The sequence below is a fragment of the Moschus berezovskii genome, chromosome 7, assembly GCF_049115385.1.
Source record: "Moschus berezovskii isolate FMDL1 chromosome 7, NW_MosBer_1.0, whole genome shotgun sequence".
In the NCBI taxonomy this organism is placed as follows: domain Eukaryota; kingdom Metazoa; phylum Chordata; class Mammalia; order Artiodactyla; family Moschidae; genus Moschus; species Moschus berezovskii.
The window spans coordinates 14,727,992-14,749,321 of NC_142466.1; the positions used below are offsets into that span (position 1 = coordinate 14,727,992).

At 41.2% G+C, this 21,330-nt stretch overlaps 1 protein-coding gene and 1 non-coding gene across 3 annotated transcripts in view; both read left to right on the forward strand.

The window, feature by feature from the left end:
- KIF13B (kinesin family member 13B) overlaps positions 1 to 21,330 on the forward strand; it is a 213,177-nt gene that overhangs the window by 39,008 nt on the left and 152,839 nt on the right. The window lies entirely within an intron of this gene.
- TRNAR-CCU (transfer RNA arginine (anticodon CCU)) lies at positions 13,354 to 13,426 on the forward strand. The gene has a single exon. It is a non-coding gene; the product is annotated as a tRNA-Arg (tRNA).

Here is a 21,330-nt window from a genome sequence, read left to right on the forward strand (position 1 = left end):
ATTGTGAGGGAAAAAAGGAATGCAAGACTAATTTTACTTTAGTTTTTACTCATAAGTACAGTAATTCAAATTCCAGGATACCTGTCAGTTTTTATGTAGCTGGCAGGTCTTTGGAAGTTGATTTTGTAATGCATAAGCAGTTTTTACTGGAGTTCCTTGTTTTGCAAACTGGGATTTTTATGGCAGTTTTATGCAATAATTGACGTATATTTAAGTCTGCGTTAAAGGAGATCTTTTTCTCTTTATTTTTTAGATGAAACGAACACTTAAATAATTATTGTTTTGTAAAAATTTATTTTTTATTGAAGTGTAGTTGAATTACAATATGTTAATTACTGCCATACAGCAAAATGATTCAGTTATATATGTGTGTGTGTGTGTATATACATACAAATTCTTTTTCATATTCTTTTCCATTATGATTTATGACAGGAGATATATATATATATATATATATGCCGTGCTATACAGTAGAACCTTGTTTATCCATTTGAATGTTTTAAAAAATAAATTTTACCCTATGAAATGAAAACCACCCTGAGAATCGGTACATAGTAGCTTATAATTGCTCTTTATTGTTTTGTCAGACTTAACATATTCCTCTATGTAGAAAACTGGGCGACTTGTTGTTTGGGTCACGTGTCACAGACTTCCTTGCTCAACTTTATTCTCATCAGATGTTACCACAACAGAAACCCCATATGTAAGCAAGATCTTTGTTCAGCTTTTACTTCCACGTAGTCACTAGTCTAGTCAGCTGCCCTGGCAATCTGCTGTGTTCTTCAGGGGCTTGGAAACTGCCATGGAATGGGAGGAACCAGACATTGAATATACATTCGGTACAATTTCGCATGAGTCATTCTAATTAAGTTATGTAAGTAGTACAGGAAAACCCTATAGTATGAATGTCCTTTCTCAGAAAGTTAGATTTAATAGGACTGAGCACATAGGCTCGTCTTTTCATCTGCTCCTATCAGGAAGGATGCTTAAAAGTAGGCTACTGGGACAGAGGCTGGTTGAGTCAGACCTTGGCACTGAACTTGGACTTTGTGCCTTGCCATTTCCATAGGCTTTCCTTAAGCTCTCTGACATTGATTTCATCTTTATCCTCTGTATCAAATACCTCTTCTGTGCCGCTTCAGAACCTCTTGGCCTCATTCTCCCCAGAGCCTTTAATCACTCTTCACCCCTGGCTGCTGCCAACTCAAACTGGACCCAGACCAGCTTGACATGGACACAACCCGACACCTCACGCCTCACCCCCCTGCCCCCTCTTCCCTGGGGCCGCAATCCATGACAAGCCTGAGGCTTTGGTCTCTGAGGAATCCACGTAAGAACATCCTTTTTGTGCGCCCTTGGTCTGTATACTAAATGAGTTCTCTGTATTACATTACAGTTGATCTGTTGTATTTTAACCTGACTCTGAATTTAAAAATTAGGAACAGGTTAGCTCTGTTCTTCACAGTGGGGATTAATTTTTAATTCTGTCCACCTCAGAAGCATTAGATAGAATCTAGGACTGAGGTGCTCGGAGAGGGCAATGGCAATCCACTCCAGTACTCTTGCCTAGAAAATCCCATGGATGGAGGAGCCTGGTAGGCTGCAGTCTGTGAGGTCGCTAAGGGTCGGACACGACTGAGCGACTTCACGTTCACTTTTTACTTTCCACTTTCACACATTGGAGAAGGAAATGGCAACCCACTCCAGTGTTCTTGCCTGGAGAATCCCAGGGACGGGGGAGCCTGATGGGCTTCCGTCTATGGGGTCACACAGAGTCAGACACGACTGAAGTGACTTAGCAGCAGCAGCAGCTCTGTTCTTCACAGTGGGGATTAATTTTTAATTCTGTCCACCTCAGAAGCATTAGATAGAATCTAGGACTGAGGTGCTCGGAGAAGGCAATGGCAATCCACTCCAGTACTCTTGCCTAGAAAATCCCATGGATGGAGGAGCCTGGTAGTCTGCAGTCCGTGGGGTTGCTAAGGGTCGGACACGACTGAGCGACTTCACGTTCACTTTTCACTTTCACACATTGGAGAAGGAAATGGCAACCCACTCCAGTGTTCTTGCCTGGAGAATCCCAGGGACAGGGGAGCCTGGTGGGCTTCCGTCTATGGGGTCGCACAGAGTCGGACACGACTGAAGTGACTTAGCAGCAGCAGCAGGACTGAGGTGCTATCAGTGGAGTTAGCCATCATCACTGCTTGTAAGGGTAGGAGAAGGCAAGAGTTGGTTGAAGGGCATCAGAGGAGAACAACTCAGACTAAGGTTTGCATTCTGTATTTCCCATTACCAGGGGCGTGCCTTTGGAAGTTTTCATGACTTCCCTGAGCTTCAGTTTCCTTTTCTGTAAAATTGAGGTGAGGACACCATTATACGGATCTTGTCAGATCGTTATTGGCATAAATGAGTTATTTATGTTGAATGCCTGCTACATGGTTAGGTACTTAGTAGATGGTAAGTGCTGTTATTCCTTAATTTGTTTGTTCTGATCATTTTTCATTATAAAAATTTTACTCATTGAAATACATCATATTTTAAGTAATTTTTTCCCATGCAACATTGGTGCATACTTACTGGCCAGATTAAACTAATAACCGTGCCCTCCTCCAGGGGATCTTCCCAACCCAGTGGTCTATCTCCCACATTGCAGGTGGTGGATTCTTTACCATCTGAGTCACCAGGGAAGCCCAGGCTAACAACAGCAGTAACAAATCATGCCCGTTTGCTTCTTAATTGGCAGTGATAATTGGCAGTTATCTTAGGTGACTTAAGCTGTAGCTCTAAGTGTGGTTTATTAACCCTCTGGATAGCAAGTACAAGATGTTTATTTCAGGCACTGTGGCTTTCTTCTAAAGAGCATCAATTTGCATAATATTACTCAGAGTTGGTTTCCTCGCTCTGACCAAAGAGCTATTATTATCATAGTCAAAGCAACTTCGTGGTCAAGGTCTTTGCACACTTAGAAGGTGTAAATAATGCAGAGACAGCTAGGGTAGTGTTCTTGGAAATACAGGAAGTGAAAGGAGAATTTAGTTCTGGGGTCTTCTCATTGATGATGAATAGCATTTGTAGGCATTATTATTTCTTACAGTGTGTTGGATTCTTTGCCAGAGGTTTTACCTACAAGTTCAGTAAAAGCACTTAAAAGAGAAAGTATAGGCACCGTGATTATCTCAGATTTTTCAGAAGAGGAATGAGGCAGGAAGTTGTTAAATTGCATAGTTAGTGGCAGAACTAGGACTTGAACTCAGGTCTTCATGCGCTCATCTCTCCAAAGCCACCTATACTCACTGCTTCTTACTGCTTTGTAGGATTTCACAGAAGAGTCTCTTCTTGATCTTTAGACGTTTGAAAAATGTAATTGCTTATAGAAAAGTTAAAAAAAAGAAAAATACAGTTGGTAAATTCAGATTGGAGCAAAACTGTGGGCATTCAACAATTATTGATTGGTATCTAATATATGGCACCCTGGCAAGGTGCCTGAGAAGGGAAAGATAAGTATGACCTGCTCTTTTTTTTTTTTTTTTAATATTTTGTTCAGTCACCAGGTTCTGTCTGACTCTTTGTGACACCTTGGACTGCAGCATGCCAGGCTTCCCTGTCCTTCACTATCTTCCAGAGTTTGCTCAAACTCATTGTCCATTGAGTCGGTGATGCCATTCAATCATCTCATCTTCTACTGCTTGCTTCTCCTCTTGCCTTCAATCTTTTCCAGCATCAGGGTCTTTTCCAGTGAGTCAGCTCTTTGCATCAGTTGGCCAAAGTATTGGAACTTCAGCATCAGTCCTTCCAGTGAATATTCAGTGTTGATTTCCTTTAAGATTGACCGGTTTGATCTCCTAGCAGTCCAAGGGACTCTCAAGAGTTGTCTAGCACCACAGTTCGAAAGCATCAATTCTTTGATGCTCAGCCTTCTTTATGGTCCATCTCTCACATCCATACATGACTACTGGAAAAACCGTAGCTTTGACTAGAGGACCTTTGCTGGCAAAGTAATGTCTCTGCTTTTTAATATGCTGTCTGGGTTTGTCATAACTTTTCTATAAGTATATATACTTGGGTAAGCTGACTCTTAGTTGTGTCATGTGGGATCTAGTTCCCTGACCAGGGATCGAACCCAGGCCCCCTGCAGGGAGCTTGGAGTCTTAGCCACTGGACCACCAGGGAAGTCGAGACTTGTTTTTTTTTTTTTAATTTTTTTCCTTTTAAAGGAATTACATTATGGAGTTCAGGAAACACATACACAGCTAAGGATATTCCATTCAACAACTATTTGCTGAATGCCCTGGAAGTGTGTCAGTATAGTATTGACCTTTAGAAAACAATGATGCATAAAAAGAGGTTTGGTCCCAGGCTTCATGGATCGTCTTAGTCTATCATGGGTATTACAAACTGGTCTAAGACATTTGGGTCATTTATAATCAGACATTGGCAACCTCCAATGATGAGAGCTGGGACTTTCCCAGGTGGCACAGTGATAGAGAATCCACCTCCCAATGCAGGAGACATGGGTTCAATTCGTGGATCAGGAAGGTCCCCTGGAGGAGGGCAAGGCAGCCAACTCCAGTATTCTTGCCTGGGAAATCCCATGGATAGAGAAACCTGATGGGCTAGTCTATGGGGTCGCACAGAGGCGAGCACAACGAAGTGACTGAGTGTGTGCACACACACATACACACACACACAGCATGTCAGCCATGAAGTTCCGATGAACACACACACAGAGCATGTCAGCCACAAAGTTCTGATGAACACACACACACACACAGCATGTCAGCCATGAAGTTCCGATGAACACACACACACACACACACACACACACACACACACAGAGCATGTCAGCCATGAAGTTCTGATGAACACACATACACACAGCATGTCAGCCACGAAGTTCTGATGAACACACACACACACACACAGAGCATGTCAGCCACGAAGTTCTGATGAACACACACACACACAGCATGTCAGCCACGAAGTTCTGATGAACACACACACACACACACACACAGCGTGTCAGCCATGAAGTTCTGATGAACACACACACACACACACACGGTGTGTCAGCCATGAAGTTCCGATGAACACACACACACACACCATGTCAGCCATGAAGTTCCGATGAACACACACACACACGGTGTGTCAGCCATGAAGTTCCGATGAACACACACACACACTATGTCAGCCATGAAGTTCCGATGAACACACACACACACACACACAGCGTGTCAGCCATGAAGTTCCGATGAACACACACACACACACAGCGTGTCAGCCATGAAGTTCCGGTGAACACACACACACAAACACGGTGTGTCAGCCATGAAGTTCCGATGAACACACACACACTATGTCAGCCATGAAGTTCCGATGAACACACACACACACACACACACACAGTGTGTCAGCCATGAAGTTCCGGTGAACACACACACACACATGGTGTGTCAACCATGAAATTCCGATGAACACACACACACACCATGTCAGCCATGAAGTTCCGATGAACACACACACACACACACACACGGTGTGTCAGCCATGAAGTTCCGATGAACACACACACACACAGCGTGTCAGCCATGAAGTTCCAATGAACACACACACACACACACCATGTCAGCCATGAAGTTCCGATGAACACACACACACACAGCGTGTCAGCCATGAAGTTCCAATGAACACACACACACACACACACACCATGTCAGCCATGAAGTTCTGATGAACACACACACACACACACACACACACACACACCATGTCAGCCATGAAGTTCTGATGAACACACACGGTATGTCAGCCATGACGATCTGATAAATGCTGTCTCTCTGTCTCACACACACACAGTATGTCAGCCATGAAGTTCTGATGAACACATGCATGCACACACACACAGCATGTCAGCCATGGTGATCTGACGGATTCCCTCTTAAAGGTGTTAGCAGGCGCAGCGTTAGTCATACAGCCTGTTCCTGTGAGCTCTGTGAAGTCACAGCTCTCAGACAGGTGGCTTGCCTGAAAGCTTCGCATGAGACCAGTGGAGCAGGATTCAGGACCCTCTGCTTAGAATTACGTGGCAGAGTCTGAATTCAGGTCTGCCTAGAGCCTAAGCAGAGAACCACAGACCAATGGCACAATATGCCAGGGTTGCTAGGGTCTTAAATTTTGTCTCTCAAGAATGGAGGTACCTGTGTGAGATTTCTAGTCAGTGTGCAGAGTTTTAACATGGCACATTTTACCAGTTTAAAATTATTTCTGACGTTCCATGTGCTGATTAATGAACCCTGAAGTGTTGTTCAGAAGAAAAGATAGCCAAACCTGTTTCTGCATGAACCCATTTGGCTATCTGATAAAGTCTGTAGACCTTTCTTAGCATAATCTTTCAAAAGCATAAAATGCAAAGGATTACAAATGAAGCCAAATATAATGAAATACAGTTTCCAGAATATTTTAAAAAACATGTAGTGCAGTAATACGTGCTTCTTTATTACTATATTGACTATGAAGATCTAGTGTTGGGGATAATTCATTTCAAAGTTGTGATGAATATCAATAAAATAATTGTATTGATAAGAAAATAGCTATAATGTTTGTTGGTGATAAAATCACTGCTAATTCTGTAATTTATTGCCTATATTAATGATTGAGGGTAATGGCTAAATTGCTGTTAGATAGTAAAACATGAAAGTGTAACTTTTTCCCCCAACCATTTTTGCAGATGCCCATTCATTCTATCAGGGTTAAGAATCCCTACTCTAGAGTGTGCAGTTTAAAAGTAATTATCTATTTTTAATTGGTTACAGTATTGGTTTGATTTCTGTCATACATCAGCATGAATTAACCATAGGTGTACATATGCCCCCGCCCTCTGGAGTGTGCATTTTTGATTAGAATCTTCTGTCACCTGACGAAGCCTGGAGTGTATATTTGTGCTTAGGATACAAATGTTAAGAAATTACCCCTACATGTGGATTAAAACTTAACACTCGCCTTTATTGCTATTTTTTCCTTTTAAAAATAATTAGTAGGGATAATGAGACTGTACAAATAATAGATGCAGTGTGTGAAAGTTCCCTAGGAGAGAGCTATGAAGTGCTATGGGACTATGCAGAAGTATTTTCAAATAAAGACAAGAGAGTCTTAATAAAGACAATATGATAAGACAATCTAGACAAATATGAATGCAGTGTTAGGAAGAACTTGGGGGGAGGAGGAGTGAAAGTTGCAAGTACTATAATTTATGAAGGTTGAAAAAGACATCACAGGAAAACATGATTAGGACTTTCTTCTGTCTGGCTCAGAAATAAAGATATTTCAGATACAAAGAATAGCATGACGGTTGGCATGGATGGTGGGAGAAGCTGGAAGGCTCTTCCACACATGAGTGACATAATTGTCAGTCACGGTTTTAAGTACTTTATATATGTTATTTAATCCTCACAGCAGTCTTATTATTACTTGCATTTTTTTGCGGATGGAGAAACAGGCATGGAGAGATTAAGAATCTTGCTCAGACTCAAAACTAGGCCTTGTCTGGCTCCACTGGACTCAAAATGACTCAGTATGAGATTACACTGATGACTGTGGAGGGTAGATTAGGCGGGAATGCGAGGGGAGATTGGAAAATCAGGTCAGAGATTATTAAAAGGATGTGGCAAGAGATGCTAAAGGTGGCCTGAACACTGAGTGTTGAGAACAGATGAAACGAGTTTTCGTCTTGGAAATCTTCACATTGGTGTTTTTCAAGTGAGACAACACCCACAAAATAGGAAATGAAAGTCTAGTGTTTCTGAGTGGAGATTTTCCCCAGCCAGTTTAAATATGTACTTGGCTGAATGAATGCTTGTGTTACCAGTTCTCTCCCGAGTGCAGAATATTCATTACTGGCAGGATTTTACTATAATCACCAGGTAGCGTTTACAGTGAGCACCCCCGTAGCCACTTGCCTACCTAGGATTACCAGGGGAACAGTTTGCCAGTATTAGGTTGTGTGGTGACTAAGCTTACAGGTGTAAAAGGTACCAACGCCTTGTCAGAACAGAGGAAACATTCCGAATCTGGCTTATTTGCTAACAGTTCGAGAAAACTCAGAGAAGTGGGAGGAAAAGCTTTAGGTCAAGGGCTGACTAACCATTCATTCAGGGTCTGGAGTAGGGTTGTTTCATCTTTGAGGTGAAATCCATCCAGCAAACACCCCCTCAGTCCTGACTTTGCTAAGCCCTGCAAAAGAGGTTTCTGACAGCTTCGTGAGTTCTCCATTAAACAGATTCAAGAGGGCTCCAAAAATGTGAACTTCCGTGGATAAGTAACCAGGGTCCATAGTTCTCCACGTAATAGATCATCAGAGCTATATGAGGGTTTATAAAACATAACTAATCCACGTTCAGCGTTTACAGAGAGGCGGAGTCCATTGGTGTCTGGACTCAAAGCTTTCCATTGGCCGAGTCCATATTCAGCTCCTCACTGATTGGACAGACGTTCCCTAGGAGCCTGTGGGCAGGCTTCCTTCACCCACACAATCCTTATAGCCCTTTCTTCTTCACTTTTGCAGGTCCAGGAGATATCTTTAACTTCACCTCCCTGATATTTCTGGTCAGAAATGTCGTTGATTTGTTTTTATTCTGCCGTAAAGCAATGAGAACTTTCAGGTCATTCAATATGAAGTGTTAACATTTTCAGCCTCATAGTCACTCAAATATGTTCCCTTCTACATTCCCATTTTTCGTTTCCCTATTTTTATTTTTCACTTTCTTGTTGACAGACTAATGGTGTGATTTAAGCTAAGATTTCTTAATATAGAACTTCTGTTTAATTGTTAATTGTAGTTATCAAATTGTAGGTTTCCAGGCTGGAAAATAGAAACATTTCTTTTTTATTCTTAATACTCATCCCTAGGACAGGGCATTCATTGGAAGGCACAGTACTTTCAAACAGTCAAAGCAGGAAAATGGGAATTTATTTTTTTAGGATGTAGTGGTTAAATGCACAGATAAAATTTTTATGCCATTTTCTCTCCTTATTGAATCATTATTGAATAAGGTAGCTGAAATCTACTTTTTAAAATTGAAGTATAGTTGATGTCCACTGTAGTGTTAATTTCTGCTCTACAACAGAGTGACTCAGTTATACATGTGTGTGCATTTCATTTTTATATTTGTTCCATTATGGTTTATCCCTGTAGACTGACTTGTAGTTTCCTGTGCTGTACAGGAGGATCTTGTGGTTTATCCACTCTGTACATGACAGTTTGCATTTACTAACCCCCAAATCCCCAGTCCATGCCTCCCGTCCCCGCCTTCTCCTGGCAATCACAAGTTTGTGTTCTGTGTGGGTGAACCTGTTCCTGCTTCATAGATAGATTCATCTGTGTCATTTTAGATTCCACATACAAGTGATAGCATATGATATGTCTTTCTCTTTCTGACTTAGTTCACTTAGTATGATAATCTCTGTGTCCATCCATGTTTCTGCAAATGGCATTATTTTGTTCTTTATTATGAGTCAGTAGTATTCCATTGTATATATGTATCCACTCAACTGTTGATTGACATTTAGGTTGTTTCCATGTCTTGGTTGTTTTGAATAGCGCTATGATCAGAAATCTGTGGATCAAATCATAACTTCATGCTGTGAACATAGAGTGCATGTATCTTTTTGAAATATAGTTTTGTCTGGATTTATGCCCAGGAGTGTAATTTCTGGATCGTATGGTAGCTACTTCTAGTTTTCTGAGGAACTTCCATACTGTTTTCCATTGTGGCTGCACCAACTTACATTCCCACCAGTGGTGTAGGAAGGTTCCCTTTTCTCCACATACTCTCCAACATTTGTTATTTGTAGACTTTTTAGTGGTGTCCACTCTGATCGGTGTGAGATGGTGGTGGTGGTTCAGTCACCAGGTTGTGTCCGGCTCTTCACGCCTGCATGGACTGCAGCATACCAGGCTTCCTTGTCCATCACCATCTCTTGGAGTTTGCTCAAGTTTCATGTCCTTTGCATCGGTGATGCCATCCAACCATCCTATTCTCTGTCGCCCTCTTCTCCTTCTGCCTTTAGTCTTTCCCAGCATCAGAGTCTTTTCCAACAGTCATTTCTTCACTTCAGGTGGCCAAAGTATTGGAGCTTCAGCTTCAGTCCTTCCAATGAATATTCAGGGTTGATTTCCTTCAGACTTGACTGGTTTGATCTCCTTGCAGTCCAAGGGGTCTTCTCCAGCACCACAGTTCAAAAGCATCAATTTTTTGGTGCTCAGCTTTCTTTATAGTCCAGCTGTCACAACCATCCATGAGTATTGGAAAGGCCATATCCTTGACTATATATAGACCTTTGTCAGCAAAGTGATCTTTGCTTTTTAACACACTGTCTAGGTTTGTCATAGCTTTTCCTGCATTTCTGTAATAATTAGCAAATTGAGCATCCTCACATTTTGGTGTGGGGGGGTTCTCTAACTCCACGTGTACCAAGGGATGACTACACTCTTCTGTTTCATTAAATACATAGGAAAAGTCAGATCTTGATTTTAAAATGTTCATGGACTTTTTTCTCATTCTTATGTAATTATTAAAAGAAAGCTCAATATGCCAATATACATGTTAACCCAAGGAATACCATTTCTTCATCATCCTCCTTGTTTTGTAAATAATTTCTAGTTTTAGTTACACATTAAATTTTATGATTACAGATTAATTAATGAGAAGCAACATACTGATTCATCTTTTATCTTTTTTAAATTACTAGATGTATATAATTACTTGTTTAATTACTTTCAGTAATCTATCTTACAAAATGTATTCTGTAATATAGACCTCCTTGAAATGAACGTTAACACTTTTATTAGAATTTTAAAATGAAGTCAGGTTGTTTTGTATAGAAAATGTGTTTGACTTACCTGATTAATTTGATAATAAGATAATCAGGATTTGATAAGATATGTAAGATACTGATTTAATAATTAAGTCACAAACTAGTTATAGTGCAAACTTTTTCATAAATTGAATCAACTAAACGTGTAGCTTCAGTGTTTTGCTGAAAATATATTGAAAGCACATTGTAAGATGAAATAATTTTGCCAAATAGTATTCTTTTGTCAGAGGTATAATGAAGTTAACAAGATTTGATTTTTTTCAATCCTCTCTGAGTTTTAGAGATTAAGCAAAGTTCCGATAAATTAATCACACCTGCTGTTGTTTCACTTGAGACGTTATGGTAAAGTCTTTGGCCTCTATCCAAGAAACTGAGAAAATGAATGCTCTGTGACCTGGGTTACAATTCCTTTTGCCAGTCAGGTAGTTTCCAGTTTTTGCTTTCAGGAGACCTAATTGATTCATTAGCTTATAGATCCTTAAAAATAATATTTGATATTAGATCATTCTAGTTTTTATTTTTATTTTTTTGCTGTATACCATGGCAGGAGTGTGAAGATTTGAGTGATGTTACTGTAACAAACCTCCTTCCAATTCAGTTCTCTTACATGTTTTAGCAAGATTTTCAGTGCTTTGCGTGTGTTCTCAGTCTCTTCCGACTCTGTGACCCCATGGACTGTAGCCCGCCAGGCTCCTCTGTCTATGGGATTTCCCAGGCAAAAATGCAGGAGTGGGCTGCCATTTCCTACTCCAGGGGATCTTTCGACCCAGCAAGCAAACCCGCATCTCTTGTTTTCTCCTGTGGTGGCAGGCAGTTTCTTTACCACTGGCGCCATCTGGGAAGCCGTCTCAGTGCTTTACTTCTGTAAAAAGAAGACAGGAGTACCATCAATGCTCAGTGCCAGCTCATTTCAGTAGTAAGTTACAGTAATCCCATGGACTTGTTTCATTATAAGATGCTTTTCCATTACAGTTTTTACTTTATTGTGTTTATCAGAATTTGTACTATATTTATTTTGCTCTAGTCAATTATGTGCTACTAATTTATGGCAGAAAGTGAAGAGGAACTCAAAAGCCCCTTGATGAAAGTGAAAGAGGAGAGTGAAAAGGTTGGCTTGAAGCTCAACATTCAGAAAACAAAGATCATGGCATCTGGTCCCATCACTTCATGGCAAATAGATGGGGAAACAGTGGAAACAGTGTCAGACTTTATTTTTTGGGCTCCAAAATCACTGCGGCAGCCATAAAATTAAAAGATGCTTACTCCTTGGAAGGAAAGTTATCACCAACCTTGATAGTATATTAAAAAGCAGAGACATTACTTTGCCAACAAAGGTCCGTCTAGTCAAGGCTATGGTTTTTCCCGTGGTCATGTATGGATGTGAGAGTTGGACTGTGAAGAAGGCCGATCGCCGAAGAATTGATGCTTTTGAACTGTGGTGCTGGAGAAGACTCTTGAGAGTCCCTTGTACTGCAAGGAGATCCAACCAGTCCATTGTAAAGGAGATCAATCCTGGGTGTTCATTGGAAGGACTGATGCTAAAGCTGAAACTCCAATACTTTGGCCACCTCATGCGACGAGTTGACTCACTGGAAAAGACCCTGATGCTGGGAAAGGTTGGGGGCGGGAGAAGAAGGGGACGACAGAGAATGAGATGGCTGGATGGCATCACCGACTCTGTGGACATGAGTTTGAGTGAACTCCGGGAGTTGGTGATGGACAGGGAGGCCTGGCGTGCTGTGATTCATGGGGTCGTGGAGAGTCGGACACGACTGAGCGACTGAACTGAACTGAATAATTGTATTGGTGGCTCAATGCAGAAGAAGAGTAACCAGAGAAATTTAAAGTTTTAATTTATATAGATATTTTTGCAAAGAAGCATGATAGAGGGTTAACAAAAGATTTTACATTAGGATAAAATGTTTTGTGCAGACTATCAATAGAATGGAATTTAACAACCGAGTGTTTCTTTTTCATTGCCTTCTAATTTTCAAGTCAGTTCAGGTGTTGGGTAGATGACCTCACATCACTGGGTGACTTGATGGGAAAGAAGTAAAGGTATGAAATTATTGGCTATTAAAGAAAATAGTTTTTTCATTTAAAAAATACAGTGGATTGTATCAACAATAAAATATCATTATTTAAATTTATATAAGTTTATGGTACTTGGATTCCAGTGGATAAATTTAAGAAATTCTATTTAAAAATATAAAAATTCAGGAATTCTTTGCAACTATTTAAATCCATTTTTGAATAACTTTATATGACAACTTAAATGTATGAGGAGGTTTTTTGGGGGGGTACATGATAAAAAAATTTTTTGAAGACTATTCCAGGTATGTGCATACCTAGATTTATTAATCTTAGGCATATAGTCATTGACTCCCTGAAGAAGATTTTAGCTTAAGATGTACAAACTTTTTACCTTTTCTCCTTCTGTTTGCTTTTTATATTTAATTTCTTCTACCGTCGTTTCAGGCTGCCTGGCTAGCTCAATAGGTAGAGCATGGGACTCCTAATCCCAGGGTCATGGGTTCGAACCCCACCTTGGGCGGTTGCCCAAAGAATCTGCCTGCAATGCAGGAGACCTGGGTTCAGTCCTTGGGTCGGGAGGATCCCCTGGAAAAGGAAATGGCTATTTCCTTCAGTGTTTCAGGAAATACTTCAGGAGTATTTCCTTCACTCCAGTATTCTTGCCTGGCAAATTGCATGGACAGAGGAGCCTGGTGGGCTACAGTCCATGGGGTTGCAAAGAGCTGGACACAGCTGAGTGACTAACACTTTCACCCTTTCATAGTCATTTCTGTGGGGTTTTTACAGAATATATTAACTGGTACTTTGAACATTGTCTCTTCATTCCTTGTTTGCCCAGCAGAGATCCTGCCCTTCCCCCTTTCTGTGTCCTCTGATAGCCTGCTTGCTTCACTCCTGAGTTGACTTTATTATATACATCTGTATGTGTGTGTATCCATCCATCCTTCCATCCACCTACTCTTTTCTCTGGCTTCTCTGCCCGCCCATCCACCCGTCTATTCCTCTGTCTCAGTGCTAGACCAAATGGTGTGTTAGATTTCCTGTCCTCCTCTGGGATTGTTATCACAACTGGTTCATAGGCTATTTGATGGGGCTGTTCTAGCATAAAGTTAAAATAAATTTCTCTTTTTCTTAAATTCAGTCAGTTGCATCATATTGTACCACATTTTAAACCATGACTCACTTGAGTAAGCTTTTTATTTTTCCTGTGGTTTTACGTTTTAACTCTGTCTTTGGTGATTTAGTCGCTAAGTTGTGTCCAGTTCTTGGCAATCCCATGGACTGTAGCCCGCCAGGCTCCTCTGTCCATGGAGTGAGTTGCCATTTCCTTCTCCAGGGGATCTTCTGACCTAGGGATCAAATCCAAGTCTCCTGCATTGCAGGTGGATTCCTTTACCCCTGAGCCACCAGGGAAGCCCCAATTCTATCTTCAGCATATTCTTTGATTTTTCTCTTTCAGATCCTTAGCTGTATGATTCTATTACTTTCCTCCAAAGATCTTTGTCTCTGAGCCTTCTGTCTAATGGTTACTCTCTAGATAACTGTTACCTGAAATTCAGTGGGAAAGAAGTAACATTTTCTGGCTCTTTTACATTTTTAGATCATGGTTTCTTAAGGAAACTGGTAGTTTAGAGTCTAATGTGTAACAGTAAAGGAAGGACAAAACGTTGACAGAGAATATGCACAGGAAAAGTAGTGTCTGGAGACGTGAGGAGAGGCTTTGAAAAGTGAAAGTGAAGTCTCTCAGTCGTGTCCGACTCCTTGCAACACTGTGAACTGTAGCCCGCCAGGCTCCTTTGTCCATGGGATTTTCCAGGCAAGAATACTGGAGTTGGTTGCCATTTCCTTCCCCAGGGGATCTTCCTGACCCAGGGATTGAACTCAGATCTCCTGCACTGCAGACAGACTCTTTACCATCTGAGCCACCAGGGAATCCCTGGTGAGGGATTATTTATCAGGAGAGATTTTATTTTAGATAGGATATAGTGATGGTTAACCTAACTCCTAGTCTGTCATTTCAGTAGACATTCATTGGATCCCTACAGTCTGGAAGGGCTAAATTTAAGCGCTGAGATGCGAAGATGGAGGAGCCGGGGTGGAGGCCTGTGGCTACTGGTGTACCTGTAAACAGTTGATGCAGTGTAGTGCCTATTGGAGAAGGGAATGGCCACCCACTCCAGTATTCTTGCCTGGAGAATTCCATGGACAGAGAAGCCTGGCGGGCTGCAGTCCATGGGGTCGCAAAGAGTCAGACATGACTGAGCGACTAACATTAGTGCCTGTTATAAGGAAGTGTATTCAAGGAATTCTGGGAACCGTGTGTTTTCATCTTTAATTGCTGTAATTCTCTTATGCCTTCCGATAAGCATGATATAACTGTGCTCATAATGTCCCAAGACACAAGGGTGTTTTAGATAGGAAACAGGTTTATGAACATCAGTGGGGATTCAGTTGTTACCCATAAGAGAGAGAGAGCAGGAAGAGATGATATTAAAAAATGCCACCAAACTTTGCCTTTTATTTTTAATGAAGGATAGATTCGAATAATATAGCAGAGTACAATGAACCATCTTGCGGGGATGTGTCTTGACAGCCCTCCACCCTGGGGGGAAAAAATCATACTATTGCAAGTGAATTTTTGACTGATGGAAGATCTTAAAACTAGGCACCCTTAGTGCCTTATCACCTCTGGACCAGCTCTTCCTCTGGAGTTTTTCCAAACTAGTTCACCCAGGAGAAGAATAAGACCTTTGCACCATCTTGCCTCCGTAGCCAAAAGGCATTCATTATCTCCTACTTTTGAAATCTCTCTGTTGAGATTTTAGGAAATCCATACACAATATCCCCTCTTCACTTAATACTTATTCTGTGCCGGGTCCTGTTCTAATCCCCATAGCCATCCCTGACATCGGTTCTCTTATTGTCTGCATTTTACAGATAAGGGAAACTGGAGCACGGACAGGTTAGCTAAGTTTCTCAAGTCACATAGTAAACTGCAGTCGGGATTCAAAATCAAGCAATTTGATTCCCGAGCCCAGTCTCTTTACCACTGTAAACTATGAAAGGTATGAAGGAATACTGACTTAAACTTGTAGAATGCTTAAAAGATTTTTGGCAGTTTCAGCAGTTTTACACAAGCAAATTTCTTAGGCAAGTCTCTTTTTTACCTCTCTGGAATGGAAATACCGATTAATATTTGGATATATTGTCTGGTATTGCTGACACACTTGTGTATGTAGGTGAGTGTACAAAACTGCTGTGCAGGCATCCCTCCTGTACACAGTACCTGTTACCTGTGTTGTGTGCAGATTGAATTTTAAACTTCAGTTCATATCCTCATTTACTATTTTATTTCCAAGAGTCTAAATTTGCATTCAAAAGCTTCCAGTGCTTTTTTCTTTGTCCTTCAAACTAATGCATTCTGAGCTTGCCGCTGCTTTCTTTAAGACAGTTTAGTTCAGTTAAGAATACCCTAAATTTTGAAGCCATACTGCTTCTTAAGAGTTAGTTGGTTATATCTTGGAATATGAGATAACCAAAGGATTGTAGATGTTTTCTTTTCTAAGCCATGTCCCATGTTGTGTGCCATCTTTCTGCCCCACTCTTTGTTGTACAAAAAGTGATGTATTTTGCCTGTTTGTTAGGTAGGCTTGACAAGTTTTCTCTACCTGCACCCCCTTGCAAATGTACAACTTAGTCTCCTGGGACTACAACATATTTCCTTAAGGTTTGTTTGCCTATTCAGGAAACCAGACTTCATGAAGGAGAGAAGAACAGAAACAAAGCCTTGAAAAAATAACGCAGAGAAGGTTGAGCCATGAAAGAAGATTCAGTATTGATCTCACATGACCTACATGTTTTTGATTGTGTCACTTCAGCAGAGTATTGCTTCTGCCTTGGTTTGAATCTTTAATATTTAATTGTTGGCTTGAGCAAGCAGCTTAATCTTGGTGAGCCTCAGTTTCCTCACTTGTAAAATGAGGATAATAGAATCTATTCTTTAGGGTTGTTGTGGAGATTAAAGTAAATAATACATGGAATGCAGTGTGGGCCTGATAAGAGCACTAACCTGTATTGAATCTAGATTGGAACCCACGTCTGTCTAGTTCCCAAGCCACGTTCTTTCCATACCACATAGGGTATTGCACGGTGGCCTGAAGCCGATTATGTAGGTGATTGCCTGGTTCCTGAAGTAGCAGAGAGGTTTGCTGAGGTTACGTGACCACTGGGATCACAAAGCTAAAGCAGGGCAGAATGAAAACTGAATGAAGGGTTTCTAATTGCTAGTGTAAAGTGCTTTCCCTACAGCGTCACGCCATGGAGACAGTGTCTTCAATATCTAATGATCTGTTATCTTATCAGCTATATTGCAAGCTTCTTAGGGATTTCAGCTCTGAAGTCCGTGGTGCCATCCGATTATAGGCCTGGAATAGTTAGACACTCAAGGCTTAATGCAGTCAGTATGACTTGGGCACGATGACTCCAGTGTGTGTTTTGAATCATTCAGTGTGGACATTAGAAATTAAATAATATTTACTAAAATTTTTGCATACTGAGCTTGATCCAAAAAAGATTGACCTAAATTTCAGATGGGCAGCTTTGCACGTATGGGTCATAAAACAAATGGTAAATGTGGAGTTAAATTGACGCTGACCATATGACCCAGCCGTTTTAGGTGTCCAAGGGAGAGAAAGATCAGTGTCTCCACAAAAACTGTGAAGAAAATCAAAAGTGGTTAGGTAAGAGCTGTGAATGGAGTAGTAGTTAGTGGTCCAGAGGAATAAGCATGAACGAAAAGGAAACTGTGTACTTGACCAGGAGTTTGTCAGTTCTTAGACTAGTCTAAAAATAGGGATAGAGACTAGATTGTGAGAATTTTTCTGTTCTTTTGAGTGAAGTATAAACACATGTTAAGACTCTCAACCTCTTTGGTCATTATGGACATACAAATTAATGTCAGCAAGATGCCACATCACATCCACTTGAATGGCTGTAAATGTAAAGCAGACACTGCTAAGAGATGGTGAAGGTGTGGGGCACTTGTGACTCTGACTTGTTGCTGGTGGGCATGTGACCTGGTACCCACATTCAGGAAAAAGGCTTGATTGTTTCCTTTTAAGATCAATACACACTCACCCTACAGTGCAGCAGTTCTTTGGTTAGGTGTCTATACTTGCATAGATTTGTAGAAATAAACGTCTATATAAAGACTTGTTCTTCATAGCAGCTCTGTTCTTCGTAGCCCCAAACTGGAAACAATCTAAAATGCCTGTCAACTACCAGGAATAAAAAGGAACAGGAACAGGGAACTGATAACAAGATGATGAACCTCACAACATGCCTGAGTTTGGGAATTCCCTGGTGGTCCAGTGGTTAGGACTCTGCTTCCACTGCAGGGGCACGGGTTCAATCGTTGGTCAGGGAAGTAAAATGCTGCATGCTGCACAGCACCACCAACAAACAAATGAACAAAATCATGCCTGAGTGACAGACACCAGATTCAAAAGACCACATATTGTATAATTTCATCTATATGAAATGTTCACAGAAGGAGGACTGAAAGCAGATATAATTGTTAAGTGGTTGCTTAGGCCTGGGAGAAGGACCTGGGATTGAGTACAGCCAGGCTTGAGGAAACTTTCCGGAGTAACAGAGTTGTTCTTAAACTAGATTGGGGTAGGGGGCACACAACCCTGTACATTTCCTAAAAGTCAGTGAATTGTTTCCTTAGAATGGATGACTTTATGGTATGTAAATTATGATGTCAATAAAACTGTTAAAACTATATAGATATGTAGAATATATTAGGTAATTTATATCTTAAAAACTGTTGCATTTTAAAAAGACACCAGAATTGGTAACTCTTAAGAAATGCCAGGGCTTCCCTTGTGGCTCAGCTGATAAAGAATCCGCCTGGAATGTGGGAGACCTGGGTTCGATCCCTGGGTTGGGAAGATCCCCTGGAGGAGGGAAAGGATACCCACTCCGGTATTCTGGCCTAGAGAATGCCATGGACTAAGCCCATGGGGTCGCAAAGAGTCGGACACGACTGAGCAACTTTCATTTTCTAAGAAATGCCAAGGTTTAACTGAACTCTCCCTTCTCTGCGATTTATTAGTACTTAACTCCTCATCCAATCTTCCTTTAGCCACCAGTTGATAGCCAATTTTTCCTGCTGTTAACCAGGTGGCTAGTTCAAGAAACCGGGTTACTGTGCTGCATGAGGTTTAAGGAGTTCTTGCTGTCTGATGTAGGGATTTCTGGCTTTTGCTGGTCCAGGCATATTTGGTTCCTCAAAATATCTTATGTCTACAGCTTCTTTTCTTGAGCTGTGCTGTGCCACATGTGGGATCATAGTTCCCAACCAGGGATCGGACCCCACACCCCCTGCATTGGAAGCAGAAAGTCTTAACCACTGGACCACCGGGGAAGGCCCATACAGCTTCCTTCTTAGGCTGTAAAATGTTAGCACTGTATGCAAGTGGCCTCAACTTATGCTTTAATTCTTAATCCTTTTCCTCTTTCCACATCCTCACCCTTTTTTTCAAGATCAAGGCTTTTGTTAATTCATTTCACCTTCCTTATTATTCCTTTGCCTATTAAAACCAACAGTGACAAACATGGAAATGATGGAAGCATGGTTTATTTTGGGTGACATAAAGCATTTCTTTTGGGAAATGTTATGAGGTGAACAAACACAATTCCTGCTTCCAAAAAAAGCAAAAGGCTACATAATTGTACACTGAGAAATAGGTGTCTTTTTTTCCTTTGAATTTCAGGCTTTACTTTTAGTAAAAAAAAAAAAGCGGGGGGGGTAGACTATTTGTATCTGTGACATGTAGCAGTTAAAGTCAAGTTAGTTTTGGGGAGAAGAGATGAATATTAATACTGTAATTAAACTTGATTGAAAATACAGTTTCAAATTTGACTTGAAAACTTACAGTGAAAGTATTCATCCTGTGACATTTATTTTTGTAATTTTCTAAGTTATAGCCAAATATCGTATTTCTTATTGCTTTATTCTCTGACATTTAGCATTATTTTGATATTTAATGATGTTTTTAGCACTTCCCTCCGAGGGTGCCCCAGATGAAGTTTCTTTTAATGAAGAACAGAAGTGTTGTGGTTCATTAGTGATGTTCGTCATGTGCTTAACCTGGGAAAGTGGCTGGTTGAATGCCTTGAATTTGCCACCAGCAGCTTGAATATGTGCTTTGAAGCAGGCAGACACCAGTTTGAACCTTAATTCCACTTCCACCAGCTGTATTAATTTCTGAATGCTGGGTAACTCAGATGTAACCTGAGGATGTCTCATAGGATTGCTGTGATGAAAATGAAGTACTTAATGTAGGGCTTGGTGCTCAGTTATCATTCAATGAGAAAAAACTCTGTGAAGCTTGTGTCTGTCTACATGATTCCATGTCTGAACAGTCCAAATTGAATGAGGGTATTGCCCCACTTCTCGGGTGTGAGCGAGATCTTGGAAGCTCCTTGTGAGTTATTTACCCCTGGATCAGTTGGATCTTGGCTTGCTGTTGCGCTTTGTTAGATCGGGGCCAGAAGGGCCTTTATTGTAGGGCAAGTGTAGCACTGCTCCTCAATCGTGACCTTTCCGGGCTCTAAACCCAATGCCTCCTAGTGTTCAAGAAGAGCTTTCCATTGTGGCTGGTTGTACCTCTTGTCTGAGCCCTGAAGACTGTTCAGTGTACAGCTGCTTCTCCCGCAGTAGTTCTTTCCTGGATGGTTCCTATGGCCTTTTAGGGCCTTACCTTCTGCATGTGCCATTTAACACTGAGTCAAACATGGAAGGAAACTCCTTGCAGATTCCTAGAATTCTTCCTCTGGGTTGCTTCCTTTTCTCTGGCCAGCAAATTCCCACTGCCTCAGCTCTTCAGTCTCCACCATCTCCGCTCAGGCCACCATGTCCTGCCTTGGGTTTCCTCTTGGTGTCCCAAGCATCTGTAGGGAGGAAGCCTGGGCAGTTGTAGGGCCCAACTCACTTTCCTTCTGAGTTATTCCCCCACACTGCCTCTTATTCATTGCCTGAAAACATTTGCTCCATGTCTTCAGTGCTGTTTTCTTGTTTATGACATGAAAGCTAGAGCCAGTTATTCTGTCATGGCTAGAGTTTTGGACTGACATTGAGCACTGATCCTATAGCAGACAGCTTGGTGGCTCAGATGGGAAGGAGTCCGCCTGCAATGCAGGAGACCTGGGTTCAATTCCTGGGTCAGGAAGATCCCCTGGAGAAGGGAATGGCCACCCACTCCAGTATTCTTGCCTGGAGAATTCCATGGACAGAGGAGCCTGGTGGGCTACAGTCCATGGCATCTCAAAGATACGACTGAGGACAAGGAAAAAGGTCACTTGCATTATTTTATTTTGAATCACCATTGTAAGAAAAAGTCTCAGGGATCCATTTTA